Here is a 13,948-nt window from a genome sequence, read left to right as displayed (position 1 = left end):
TGTCACTTTTCTTCGTCTTGCCACCGTAGAATGTCACGGTGAGGTAGACGTGCTGATCTAGGTGGATTGCAGAGAACAATGTACCACCTGCGGTGCTTGCACGCAGTTTGGGAAATGAAAGGCAGCTTGTGAAGTGTTACGTATTCTCCAACCTTAATTGTCAGCTTGACCGAACCCGCTTGCTGGACGTAGTGAGGAGGTTAGGCACTTGCATTTAGCATATGTGCATGTATTTACCAATTTTACGAGGTTATCTGTTCGAAGGCGGCGTAGCGAATCAGCAAATCCTTTTAATGAGTGCGTCGGCATCACAAGTCTCTGACGCGGACAATTTCGGTTATTATTATTATTATTATTAGAAGGCTATTATTTCCGTTTCTACATTCGCCATAAAGTTCTCACTCGAAAAACTTATCCCCTAGCACGTACTTTTGTGAATACGACATTTGCACCAGTGATGGAAAATATATAGTTAGCCGCATATTTACAAAGAAAGGGATATTGACTGGAACCGAAAGCTCAGAGCCGGTCTACCTTGTGAAGAGGGAAGTTTAGCCAAGCTGGCGCTCTGGTTTCACTAGCTATGTTGGGGTTTAGCTATATTGGGGATTTGCTACAGTGAATTATAAGGAGAGTTACCCGATCTCTACGCCACAGGCTAGGAACACACACGATCGGTGGGTGGAGACAATGACGTTTTGCGATACAGCGGCTAAACCAATCACAGCGCAGACAGCAGTGCGCTGCACAGGTGGCCGTCAAGAAGTGCGCCACTGCGAAATGTCAGAGGGACAGACGCTTCACGTTCCGAGGAGTAGTTACGACTCGCGAAAGATGGGGTGGCTGTAAAGAGGAGTATATACAGTTAAATCTTGATATAACGAAGTTGACGAAAATTCGAATTTTTTCGATACATACAGGTTTCGAGTTTAGCCTCGCGTGAATGAAGCAGAAACGAAGCCGAAATTCTAGATATCAGAGATGGTGAACTAACCATTTATTACACAGTGAAAAACCGCGTGATTTCGGCCTGCTGCTTTCCCACAAACTTAGTCGCTACACGGCACTCCAAAGAAGCAAGGTCACTTACCCCCCGTATTCGAAACGTAGCTTAAGTATCACTTATGCCTTTTGACAATTTTCGGTGCCTAAACCCGTTTCAACGACGCAACTTATGCCGAAAGGCGTCGTCTTTTTGGGAACTTGATGCTCTTTTCCGCACTCATAATTGTTGAGAGCGCGCTAGCTGGGATACTGTACCGGGTGGTGACGTTCTTCTTTCTCGCCCGGGTAGACAGTATTTAAAATTGCCAGCTTATCTTGAAAAGACAAAACTTTTCGTTTTCTGGCAGCAGAACTCATCACCTACGAATTGACGCCACAGATAGCAGTGGAGACTCGCGATAACACGTCGACAGGCAGGCCTAGCACCTAAGCGACACCACATTGACACTGGAAAGGCACCGTAGCTTTTGGTGTGGGGGAAGATCGCTAAATTAGAGCATTTCTCCAGCCAATTTTTCAAAAAAAAGTGCAAAAAACAGTGCCTCATCAGCGTAGCGAATTCGTTACATCCAGGTGAACCGTCGCAACGCCTTCGTTACATAGAGGTCACAAAAACTTGGGTTTCAATGGGGCTGGTAATGGGGAATTGAAAAACTTCGTTAAATCCAGAAATTCATTACATAGATGTCCATTACATCCAGGTTTAAGTGTATTGGTGCTATAACCATACTCCCTCCGCAGGTGGCCATGCTTCACTGTGCGACACGCAGTGGGTGAAAGCCAGCTACTAAAAATCATGCTTGAACTTCATTTTACAAAGTGGGCTTCACCTCTAAACAGCAACGCATTGCAGGAAATACTTTTTTAGCTTTAATAAAAGCCGTCTTATATCAAAATATAGAGGCCATGGGACATTTTTTTTATTTCGTATGAATTTTGCCCCGCACTAAACACATGCCACTGAGCAAATTGTTGCAGCCGGTGCGACACCTTGACAACCCAGTTATATGCAGCTTCGCTGCAATATATGAGTCTCAGATCACATTAGTGTCGAATATCAACAGGTATACAATTCGCATACGAATCTTATAATGTTCGTACCACCCGCCCGTAGGCAACCACTGAAAGCAGAGAGAGAGAAACACTTCTATTGAGTTCTGTGGTTCAGTGGTGGCCGCTGGTTGAAGTCTGGCGGCGACGGTGCCAGCTCTTGCACGAGTGTTTGCAGACACTCTTGAGAGCCTTCCAGACAAACAAAGCAAACTAGTAACCGTTTAAGGATAAAAAAAAAAGTGGAGGTGCTGGGTATCGATCCCAGTACCTCTCGCATGCTAAGCGAGCGCTCTACCATCTGAGCTACACCCCCACGGTAAGACAACGCCGCCGATTCCGGTTAGGTGAGTACAACGCCGCGACGGAAACTAGATCACGCGAGAGTTGCCGGAGAAACCGGCGGCCACGGCGGACGCACAGTTGCGCATTCTAATGTTTGCGCTCGGCTTGCAGGTCAACGGCCGAACATTTTGCGGGATGAAAGTTTGTGGCGAAGAAACCTAAGTCGGTCCGTCGAGCAGGGTTTTTGCAATAATACAGCCAGCCTGCGCGAATAAATATGGAGAAACCAATTACTTATTTATTTATCTTCGTTATCTTATAGTCGCCTGCATGCCTTCCAAGTGGGAGAGTCGGGATATAGGGTAGACAGCGTCTTTGAATAAATAACGGGCAGATGTTGTACTCTAATAGATCGTTCGTAAGAGGGAAGGAATATCTACAGAGTTCAAATTATTTGTTCCGATAAATCGATAGTCACGACCGCTACCATGTTGCATTTTAAAACTTATTCGGGCTTTCCCAGCACTTCGGGTCGACCTGCTTTTCAATGTGCAGTGGAAAGATTGGGTAAGTTGCCACTATATATGATGTAAAGCTTTGATGCGAAAGAATTTGACAATGCCGCTGATGTTTACTTTGGGGAGAGCAGCGTTTTTGTTTTCGTGTCAAGGAAATTGTCTTGGCATGTACTTTTTTTTCTTTTTGATTCCCTTCTCTAACCATGAAAAAAAGGGTGAACAGGTGATTACACGTTCTTTTTATGGCGTTCGAGATGAGGTCGCGCGCAAAGGTGAAAGACATAGTTGCCATTGAACCTGCCCTTTCACGGCCCATTCCGCTGCCGCATTTTGCTTATTCGATGATGGAACTAGAAGATTTGTGCATACCATCCCAGAGAGAAAATGCAGCCTTCTCCAACACTTCTCATCATTAGAGAGAGAGAGAGAGAGAAAGACTTTATTTGAGGCCAGCAGGGAGTGGGAGGTCGGGATGCGCAGAGCCTCCACATCCCACCCACGTTCACGACGTCCTCGGGACTAGGCCCCGCCGGTGTCGGCGTGAGCGGTGCGCGAAAGGTACTCGGGAGTTCGTCCCTTTCCCCCCCGTCTGCGACTCGCTCCGCTTCTGCCTGGCGAGAGCAGCCTCGAGCTGCTGGACGGCTAGAGTTTGTGCGTTCAGGTCCGTCGAATAGACGGCACTCGTTATGGTGTCCGGCAGCCGGCCGTAGAGGTCGGCAGCTTCCACGGGGTGCACTGCACAGTCCCACAGGATGTGGGCCAGAGTTGCGCGATGTTGCCCGCACACACTACACACGTCACTGGCGTACACGTCCGGGCACACGTGACGCGCGAGCGCCGGCGTGATCACTGACTGTGTTTGTAGTTGGCGTAGTAGCACTGCCTGCTGTCGTGTTAGTTCCGGGTGGGGCGCCGGAGCAGTGCGCCGGCCGAGCCGGTACCACTCCAGCACCTCCCCGTACGTGAGGAGGGGCTCCGGGTCCCACTCCACGTCGTCGTTGTCGTCTTCGTCATCGTTGTCTTCGCGATGGCCTCCCTCTGTCGCGGAGCTCGGCAGGGGGGAAGAGACCGCCGCCGCGCGGTTGGTCAGTCCTCGCGCGGCTGCGTCCGCCGTCTCGTTGCGGTTGGGGAGACCGTCGCCCACGTTGCCTCTGATGTTGGTATTAGACCGTCGTCTACTAACACCGCTAGAATACTGGCAGCGACGACGTTTCCCAGCAGGAGGGTTTGGAGAGTTCGGTGATGGGAGAATGTACAGAGCCCCTGACACTCTACACATAATGAAATAACGATTGTTTTTATTTCCCAAGCGATGTGCTAAGATCATACGGCTTGGACCAAAACAATGAGCGATTTTGCAGTTCAGCTGAAGCCAAACAAAAAGAACGAAAATAATCGGAAGTTTGTAAAGGGCACCCTCCTTAAAGGAGCCATGAAGAGAAAATACAACTTCGTTTAATTTGAAAGAACTAGGATTCACTATCTCATTCAGCTCCATTACAGCCACGAAAGATGTTTTTTTTTAACGAAAAAACAAGCAAGAAGTATTTAAAACTTTCAAATTTTGCGCCACAGTGACGCGTTATGAGCAAGAATGACGTCATACGGGCCAACAATAAAACATAATTTTCAGTGCGTTAACTGCCCGTTAGCATTCAAGTGATGTGGTCAAATGGAACTAGAGGCGCCATTACAGACGTCCAGACATGTGTCGTCGCGACAGGACAGTTAGGCGGCCGCCAATCGCACAAACAAGGTTCCGTGACGTCATAGAAAAGTTGCGGGAAATGGGCTAGGGGGTCGCGACTGCTTCACGCGTTTTCTTTAATATCTCCGTTATTTGTTCGAAGATTGCGATGATACTGGTATCATTGTTATAGGGACTAAGCAGTCTTTCTAATAAACCCAACTTGTATTTTGTCTTCATGGCTCCTTTAATACCGATGCCTTCTTTAATGTTTTGATAGTGAATTCATTTTCTTATATTTTATCAATTTAATTCCACCCTTCCTTGTTCCATAGATTTCGCCCCTCCTGAAATTAAATTCTGCGTACTCTTTGGATTTCATGTATATGTATGTTCTGATGGACGAAGTCGCAAACGGTAAAACAAGAAACCATTAGTTGTATTTATGTTTCCACATTCACCAGACTATGTCACTTCAATTATGTATAGAGTATTCAACACATATTTTGGGGCTACGATATTCTTACCGGTCATGCAAGCTCGTATACTTGAATTAGGCCGAAACATTCGGCAAGAATGCAATTTTTTAGGGTATGTTGAATGTATGAGATTCGTATCTAATGCGCATGGAAGAACTTCTGCAAAATTTCAAAAATTCGAAATTTCGCATGCGAAATTTTGAAAACTTGCACACTCCGAGTGTAGCAGAATGCTGAAAGCTAAATGCACAATTTCTTGGGAGCTATTTGGAGAAGAGGGGGGGGGGGGGGGGTGGGCAAGTAATCAGAAAACGAAAGAAAAAAGACATGGAGGTGCTGGGTATCGATCCCAGTGCCTCTCGCATGCTAAGCGAGCGCTCTACCATCTGAGCTACACCCCCACGGTAAGACGGGGTCGTAGGATCCTGTTAGGTGCGTGCAATGCCCCGACGGAAACTATAGTTCATATCACAAGCTAGCTGCAGCGCAGTGGAGGCTACATTGTTATCAATAGTGGGCCGACTGAGGGCGCCTAATTCGCCGTGAAGGGGGTCCTGAAAGGACACTCCCTTCTCCCCTCTCGGCAAGTGGCACCGCAAGGCCCCTGCGCCTTTTGTCGCTTCCTTCGCGGTAACTTAGGCGCCCTGAGGGGGACAACAATGTAGCCTCCGCAGTGCTGCAGCTAGCTTGTGATATGAACTATAGATCCCGCGACAGTGCCGAACAAACCGGCTCCCACCGTAGACTCAACGTTGTGCATTTTAATGTCTGAACTGCGCTTACAAAGCAATTGCCGAGCATTATAGAGGATGAGGTGCTTCAAAGACGATTGCGTTTTTCTGGCTTCCTAGACGCGAAAGTTTTAGTCGTCTGTTTATCAGCCTGATCGAAAGCTGAGAGAAAGCTCGATCGAGGAGCATATCTGGGCGATATGTTTCAACACTACCAAAACATGTGGCTTGCGGCGGTCATGTCTACAATGTTTAACTAAAGAAAACACTGGCATACTGAGAAAAACTTAAGAACTGTGACGAGATGCCAAGTCAATCCCCCGTGCGCGGGTATGTGCCACGATGTCATGCGCGCTGATGATGAGAAGGCAGGGCGAGTGCGCGAGGAGGACGGAACGGCGACATTGGCTCGAGCTCGGGGTCGCGCTTGGAATTGCGAAGAAACCCATTAACGGCGCCCGTGATACCGCGCCGGGACGTCGACAGCTCTTGCCGGGGCTACGGGGCCATCGCCACAGCGCCGGATACCCGTGTCTGTCGCTGCGCCGGGCATCCGCGCCTTGCGCCGGGTCGCCTGGTCGTCGGGCCAACCAGGAGGGGGCCGCAACCTCTTCCGGCAGACCACCCGTTGGATCCAGCCCCATTACCTGTGCCTGCTGCCGCTTCTACCGTGCCTGGCGCTACTGGACCTCATCGGACGCTGCGCAGCAACGTGAGCACGTTCCGTTGGCATTAGGCGCTGACGCCGCACCCGACTAAGGTTACTGGACTAGCGCGACTAGGACTGACAAGGACTGCTGTCCTCTTTCCTTTCTCCTAGTCTTATTATTTGGTTTTTTTTCCTTTCGTTCCGCGCACCGCATGGCTCACGTTCCGACAATACAACCACCGCATTCTTCATCCATGCCATGTCTCCGACCCTTATGACTTCTGGCACGTGTTTCGGCTAACCCGAACTTCATCACAAGAACATTATTACTCAAAGTGGGAGTATTTTTAAAAAATAAAATGGGATTTCTGACTGAAATTTGGTGTAGCAATTAAAAACGAACGTGTTGAAAACGTGTTGAAAAGTTGCTAGATCAACTGAACCTTAAAAGAGATGTCGCCGCGAGGCCAGGGCGAGGCTTCTTAAAAAACGGTACAGCGCAGTCCTTCATATTTGGGTACACGGACATTGCTCAATCTACTGACCAGTTGTGTACAAACCTTCGTAGTTCTTGACTCAACTGGGAAAATAGCAACCACGGTGCCCTGTTGGAAGCTACCCGTAGCAGCAGCCGCCGAAGCGCTTGCCATCGCCCACGCCTCGAGAACCCGCCTGCCAGAGCACTAATTGACTAACATAACGGACACGCATCAAGCCTGTCGCCTAGGACATGCCAACCTCGCACCTCCCCGAGCCATCCAGATACTCCAGAACCGAACACATCGATATCTCTATTAACCGTATTCCAGGCCCGGAAAGCCTTGCAGGGAATGAGGCAGCCCACCCTGCAGCCCACGACTCCTCAGCCGGACCCTCCCAATGGGAAGGCCAGGTCTAAACTTCAAGAACCCAAGCTAGAAAGAGAAGAGTTCTGGATAGATAGATAATGCTCGCGCAGTCGTTTATTGACGCATCGACCGGTTTGACCTATGAAGCAAAAACCACAAGGCAACGGGACATGATAGACAACGCCTACAGCACACGCAACATACTTGTACTTGTGGTTGACAGTGCACTTGTTAAAAACGGACTTTATATTGCTGTCTGTTTTTTTTGGCAACCAGTGGACAAAGTTTTGAGAATTTATTTGGAGCTTTGAACACCACGTTAACACCATAGCGGGAACCTACATTTTTAAGCCCGTGGGCCATCCTGTGGGTGTAAGGAATTACTGCAAATTTATTTTTCTTCTGCGAAGGATCACCACTCGAGTTACGTTTAGCACGACCTTTTACAAGTTTTATTAACTTATCGGTGACAGCCACGAGTACACTAGACGGAAAACCCGCGTCTTGTAGACGGGCTACTTGCTTCACAAAGCTAGCACCTAATAAATGTTTGCGGGATTTTTCTAGTGCTGATCTTAAACAGGAAAAAGCAATGCCCCTTTTTACTACTTTAGAGTGGGCTGACCTGAAATTAAGGATAGGTTTTGTAGAACGTGGCTCATAACAAAAGCAAACGTCACTACTTTTGAAATGCAAACTAAGGTCGAGAAACTGCAGCAAACTATGTTTAGGCACCTCAGAGGTGAAAGACAGACCCATTCCTTCGCTCTTAAACACTCCTAACACCTTATTGACAGCTTCAGGCAGTACATCTGAAGCTGACACAACCGTGTTGTTCAAACACACTAATCAGCATACAAGGGAAGTGTCTGAGGCTTTTTTCATATAAAAAATTTGCGAAACTTGCGTTAGCCAAACTTCTGTTACCTTGCACAAAAGCGAAATCAGTTATCTTGCAGAATGTGCGACTTGACGAGTTGCATGCTTGCGCAGTGATTCATTCTTAAATTAAACTGTTTTGACATGCACGGTGTTTTGTGTATATATGTTTTTTTCCTTTTCCAATAAAAATTCAATTGTGAGTGCCGCGCTGTGTCTGTTACCTTCATTGTCCTCGTCTGTCTTGCGCTGATTGTTTTCTATGCTCCTTCAATTCAGCTCCATACTCTGAAATTACACAAACATCCTGACGTCACCACATCTTTGCCAAACAACGCGTATGTCTACCGTCGACTGCGGACAGGGACATACTACAACCACACCATGTTGTACCACGTCGCTCCAACCTCCTTCCCGTACAACTGCCACAGTGCGACACCACACTTTCAGCTTACCACCTAGTGACTCCTGTCGCCACCACAGCCCTCACTCAATCCCCTCTACATGTCATGAGCAGTGGGGGAATGCGGTGACCAGGTCGGCGCCGGAGCGCCATCTCGCTCTGGTGCAGCCAGGCGGGGATGTAGAGGTGGCCCGCGGCCTCCTGGACACAGGAGGCTGACGTTACGCCCTTTCCTACCCATTAAGCTACATGTCCGCACACAGAGACAGGTAGAGAGAAAGAGAGTTGCTTTCTCGCTGTACCGAGTGCCCTCTTGTCAGTACTAGTCATCATCATCAGGCTGCTTAAGTTCATTGCAGGAATAAGACCTTTCTCATAGAAAGAGAGAGAGAGAGAGATTACACATGTTTATTACGAAAAGCAACGTGGAGGAGTCCAAGACCACTTGAGCTCTTCCAGCCTCAGCAGCCCTCAACGCCAGCAGGCGCAGATCGTTGAAGCCGGAGCTGCTCAGAGATCTCTCCCGAAGCTCGTAGGAAGAAAGCGAGGGATTGCGCGACTGTAGTGGGCCGTGGTCGCACCGCCCTACCGCATTGTTACGTGGCGTCCCCGGGGCTTCGCAGAAGCGGCATAGCGGGGAATATACAGTGCGGTGCAATATACTTTGGAATTTACTTTCGACTGCCCCTTTTCGGCAGTGTTCGAACCGATTCTTTTCCACCAAATTTCCTTGAATCACCCCTCCGTCCAGTTATCCGTCGTCTCGTACTTCTATAGTCCCATCTTTCTGTGGCGGTTCTGGGATCATGAAGGTCTACCGGTTCCCAGTTCTCTGCATTGCATCCCGCACTGTATCAGAGGATGTTATACTATACCGGCGGGATAAAGTATGGCTGCACGCCAAGAAATCCATACCCGCTATCTCGATACACGTCCAAGGAGACGGTGAAAATTAGAACGTGAAACGGAAAACCCGTGCGATAACCGGCTGCCGTGGACCACGGCGCCTCGGTTACCCTCGCGTGCTCCGCTATTTGATACCGCAGCGCACACCTGACGGGGCTCCCATTGGCGCCTTTAGTAGCGCAGGGCTTGAGTTCATGTGATGGAGCGCTGGCTTAGCATGCAAGAGGTACTGGGATCGATACTCAGTTCCTCCACATCTTCTCTTTTCTTGTCATTTTTTCTTCATGCCTACGTTCACAGCTCTTACTAACGTTGTCTGTGCTTGAAAAACACCTCGTTATCGTCTGAGTCATTGTTCCGAATAAAGCGTGTAGTGTTATATTTAGTCTATTCAAGAATAGGGCTCAGGAGGCCCGGGAATAACTGTGCTCCATCCCCACGGTGGGCAGATCGGTGATCTCGGTAAACATGCCAAATTTTAAAGCATAAAGAGCCTGAACATTGTGCAGCCTGCTGTCACCAACGATGCCAGTCTTTACCGGCACGGGAAAGGAGACCCCGCAATCTAAAACCTTCTAGCACGGGAGCAACGCGAACTCTGGTGGAGCTGCGAACGCCGTTCGCGTGACTGAAGTGATTTTTTTAGGTAACTTTACCTTAGCGCCTCGCTGGATGGGGACTCCTGCGTTTGCTGCCTGCTTTGGTTCATTCTTTTTCTCGATGCGGTTTGCTTACGTCCAGTTGATGCTTTAAGTTTTCCCCCACCCGAAATTTTTTGTGTGTCATATTTATCACAGTGCGATGCTTCAAACTGTATTTGCATCCGTCGAGGAGTTCGGTCGTCGCTTCGGAGTAGACAAAGTGTGGGAGTTAATTTGTAATGAATTGGCACTGCGCCACACCGACTGCCAACAGTATAAGCATGCATTTGCCAGAAGAGGGTAAAGGAACGGGGGATGATCTTCTGCATTGGTCTTGAGGTAATCATCCGGAGTGGTTGGCGTCCCTAGTCCGGGGTGCCATGGGCTGACGCAGCACGAAGAGCCCGGGTCACGAGACCACGCTGGTTCTCCAGAACCGTGGTCAGCACGGCCTCGCATTGATGCTGTGATGGTGCCAGGATCTCCGGGAGTACCTCCACACCCTTATACTCTCATGCCACGTTCTATAGGGTGTTGGGCGTACCGCTGCAGAACTTGCATTCGTATCTGTGTAATGTGGGGTACATCAAATGCAATTGTATGGCATGTGGGAATTAATTTGTCTGAAGTCTTTGTAGCTGCTTTAATTCCTCTTTGGTGAGCTTTGGATGTGGAGGCCGGTCTGCGCCTGCGCGTGCAGAAGGGCGAAAAGGAAGGGCGAGGAGGCACGCACATGGCGAAGGCAGGCCGGCATAACTAATACCCCTACCGTGACGAATGCCCAAGGGCCCAGACGGGTCCCGGTCAACATGCTAGTTACGTACACGACGGAACGGACGGACTGCTGAAACTCTTTATAGACACACACGAGCGCTGGGCGTTCAGATTCTTTCCCAACCAGCCGTTGATTTCAAAAGCTGCGTGCAAGCACCGTAGGGGGTACATTGTTCTCAACCTTGTTCTGGACATCAGCACGTCCACCTCACCGTGTCTATTTACTTTGGCAAGGTGGAGAAAAGCGAAAAGAGGAGCTTTAGACATTTGGTTTCATCTGCCAAACCGAGAAAGTCCTTCCAAGCCCGTAACTTCTGCTGTCGCTTTTCTTCGTCTTGCCACATTAGAATGTCACGGTGAGGCAGATATGCTGATGTTGGTGGATTGTCGAAAACAATGTACCACCCAAGGTGCTTACACACAGCTTGGGAAATGAACGGCAGCTTGTGAAGTGTTACGTGTTCTCCAGCCTTAACTGTCAGCTTGACCGAACCCGCTTGCTGGACGTAATGAGAAGGTTAGGTACTTGTATTTAGCATATGTGCATTTATTTACCAATTTTACGAGGTTATCTGTTCGAAGGCGGCGTAGCGAAGCAGAAAAGCCCTTTAACGAGTGCGTCGGCATCACAAGTGTCTGACGAGGACGATTTCGGTTATTATTATTATTATTATTATTATTATTATTATTATTATTATTATTAGAAGGCTATTATTTGCGTTTCCACATTCGCCAACAAGTTCTCACTCCAAAGACTCATCCCCTAGCACGTACTTTCGTGACTACGACATTTACACCAATGATAGAAAATATATAGTTAGCCGAATATTTACAAAGAAAGGAATATTGACTGGAACCGAAAACTCAGAGCCGTTCTACCTTATGAAGAGGGAAGTTTAGCCAAGCTGCCGCCCTGCTTTAACTTGCTATGTTGGGGTTTAGCTATATTGGGAATTTGCTACAGTGAATTATAAGGAGCGTTGCCCGATCTCTACATCACAGACAGACTAGGGACACACACGATCGGTGGGTGGAGACAACGACGTTTTACGATACAGCGGCTAAACCAATCACAGCGCATGCTGCAGTGGGTTGCACAAGTGGCCGTCAAGAAGTGCGCCCCTGCGAAATGTCAGAAGGAAAGACGCTTCACGTTCCGAGGATTATTTACGCTCAGGAAAGATGGGGCGGCTGTAGAGAGGAGTATGTACAGTTAAACCTTGATGTAACGAAGTTGACGAAAATTCGCAATTTTACGATGTATACAGGTATTCGTTACATACAGGTTTCGAGTTAAGGCTCGCGTGAATGAAGCAGAAATGAAACCAAAATGCTAGGTATCAGGGATGGGGAACTAACCCGTAAGGAGTTATTACACAGTGAAAAACCGCGTGATTTCGGGCTGCTGCTTTCCCACAAAATTAGTCACTACACGACACTTCAAAGAAGCAAGATCACATACCCCCATATTCTAAACGTACCTTAAGTATCACTTATGCTTTTCGAGAATTTTCGGTGCCTTAACCCGTTTCAAGGACGAAACTTATGCTGAAAGGGCGACTTTTCGGGAACTTGATGCTCTTTTCCGCACTCATAATTGTTGAGAGCGCGCTAGCTGGGATACTGTACTAGTCGGCGACGTTCTTCTTTCTCACCGGGGCAGACAGTATTTAAAATTGCGAGCTTGTCTTGAAAAGACAAAACATTTCGTTTTCTGGCAGCAGAACTCATCACCTACGAATTGACACCACAGATAGCAGTGGAGAACCGCGACTACACACAGACAGGCAGGCCTAGCACCTAAGCGACACCACATTGAGACTGGAAACGCACAGTAGCTTTCGGTGCGGGCGAAGATCGCTAAATTAGTGCATATCTCCCGCCAATTTTTCAAAAAAAGTGCAAAAAACAGTGCCTCATCAGCGTAGCGAATTCGTTACATCCAGGTTAACCCAGGTTACATCCACGTTAATCCAGGTTAATGGGGCTGGTTACATCCAGGTTAATGTTACATCCAGGTTAATGGGGCTGGTAATGGGGAATTGAAAAACTTCGTTAAATCCAGGAATTCGTTACAGGGACGTTCGTTACATCCAGGTTTAACTGTATTGGGGCTATAACCCTACTCCCTCAGCAGACGGCCATACTTCACTTTGCGACACGCAGTGGGGGAAAGCTAGCTTACAAAAATCATGCTTGCACTTTATCTTACAAAGTCTCCTTCACCTCTAAACTGCAATGCACGTCTGGAAATAATTTCCTAGTGGTAATATAAGCTATCATATGCAAATGTGGAAGCCATGGGACATTTTTTTATTTTTTTATGAATTGTGCCACGCACTAAACACAAGCCACTGAGCAAGCTGTTGCAGCCGGTGCGACACCTTGACATCCCAGTTATATACAGCTTTGCTGCGATCTAAGAGTCTCAGATCACATTAGTGTCGAATAACAGCAGGTATACCATTCGCATACGAATCTTATAATGTTTGTACCACCCGCCCGTAGGCAACCACTGGACGCAGAGAGAGAGAAACACCTTTATTGAGTCCTGTGGTTTAGCGGTGCGTGGTGGCCGCCGGTTGAAGTCTGGCGGCGATGGTGGCAGCTCTTGTGACCAGGAGTGTTTGCAGACGCTCCTGAGAGACTTCCAGACAAACAAAGCAAACTAGCAACCGCTTAAGTACAGAAAAAAAAAGACATGGAGGTGCTGGGTATCGATCCCAGTACCTCTCGCATGCTAAGCGAGCGCTCTACCATCTGAGCTACACCCCCACGGTAAGACAGCGCAGTCGGATCCCATTATGTGCATACAATGCCGCAACGGAAACTAGATCACGCGAGAGTTGCCGGGGAAACCGGCGGCCACGGCGGTCGCACAGTTGCGCATTCTAATGTTTGCGCTCGGCTTGCAGGTCAACGGTCGAACATTTTGCGGGATGAAAGTTCGTGGCGAACAAACTTATGTCGGTCCCTCGAGTAGGGTTTTTGCAATAATACGGCTAGCTGCACGAATAAATATGGAGAAATCAATTACTTATTTATTTATCTTCGTTATCTTATAGTCGCCTGCATGCCTTACAAGTGAGAGAG

At 48.3% G+C, this 13,948-nt stretch overlaps 3 non-coding genes across 3 annotated transcripts; all 3 read right to left on the bottom strand.

Moving 5' to 3' along the window:
• Window positions 1-2,298: 2,298 nt before the first annotated feature.
• Window positions 2,299-2,371, bottom strand: Trnaa-agc (transfer RNA alanine (anticodon AGC)). Its single transcript has one exon. It is a non-coding gene; the product is annotated as a tRNA-Ala (tRNA).
• Window positions 2,372-5,352: 2,981 nt separating this feature from the next.
• On the bottom strand, window positions 5,353-5,425 carry Trnaa-agc (transfer RNA alanine (anticodon AGC)). Its single transcript has one exon. It is a non-coding gene; the product is annotated as a tRNA-Ala (tRNA).
• An 8,132-nt stretch (window positions 5,426-13,557) lies between these two features.
• Trnaa-agc (transfer RNA alanine (anticodon AGC)) lies at window positions 13,558-13,630 on the bottom strand. The gene has a single exon. It is a non-coding gene; the product is annotated as a tRNA-Ala (tRNA).
• Window positions 13,631-13,948: the final 318 nt, after the last annotated feature.

This window comes from Haemaphysalis longicornis, unplaced genomic scaffold, assembly GCF_048455015.1.
Source record: "Haemaphysalis longicornis isolate Haplotype H1 unplaced genomic scaffold, Haemaphysalis longicornis Haplotype H1 scaffold_5, whole genome shotgun sequence".
Classification (NCBI taxonomy): domain Eukaryota; kingdom Metazoa; phylum Arthropoda; class Arachnida; order Ixodida; family Ixodidae; genus Haemaphysalis; species Haemaphysalis longicornis.
Note: the sequence above shows the minus strand (reverse complement) of the source record. Positions and strands in the feature narration are given on the sequence as shown.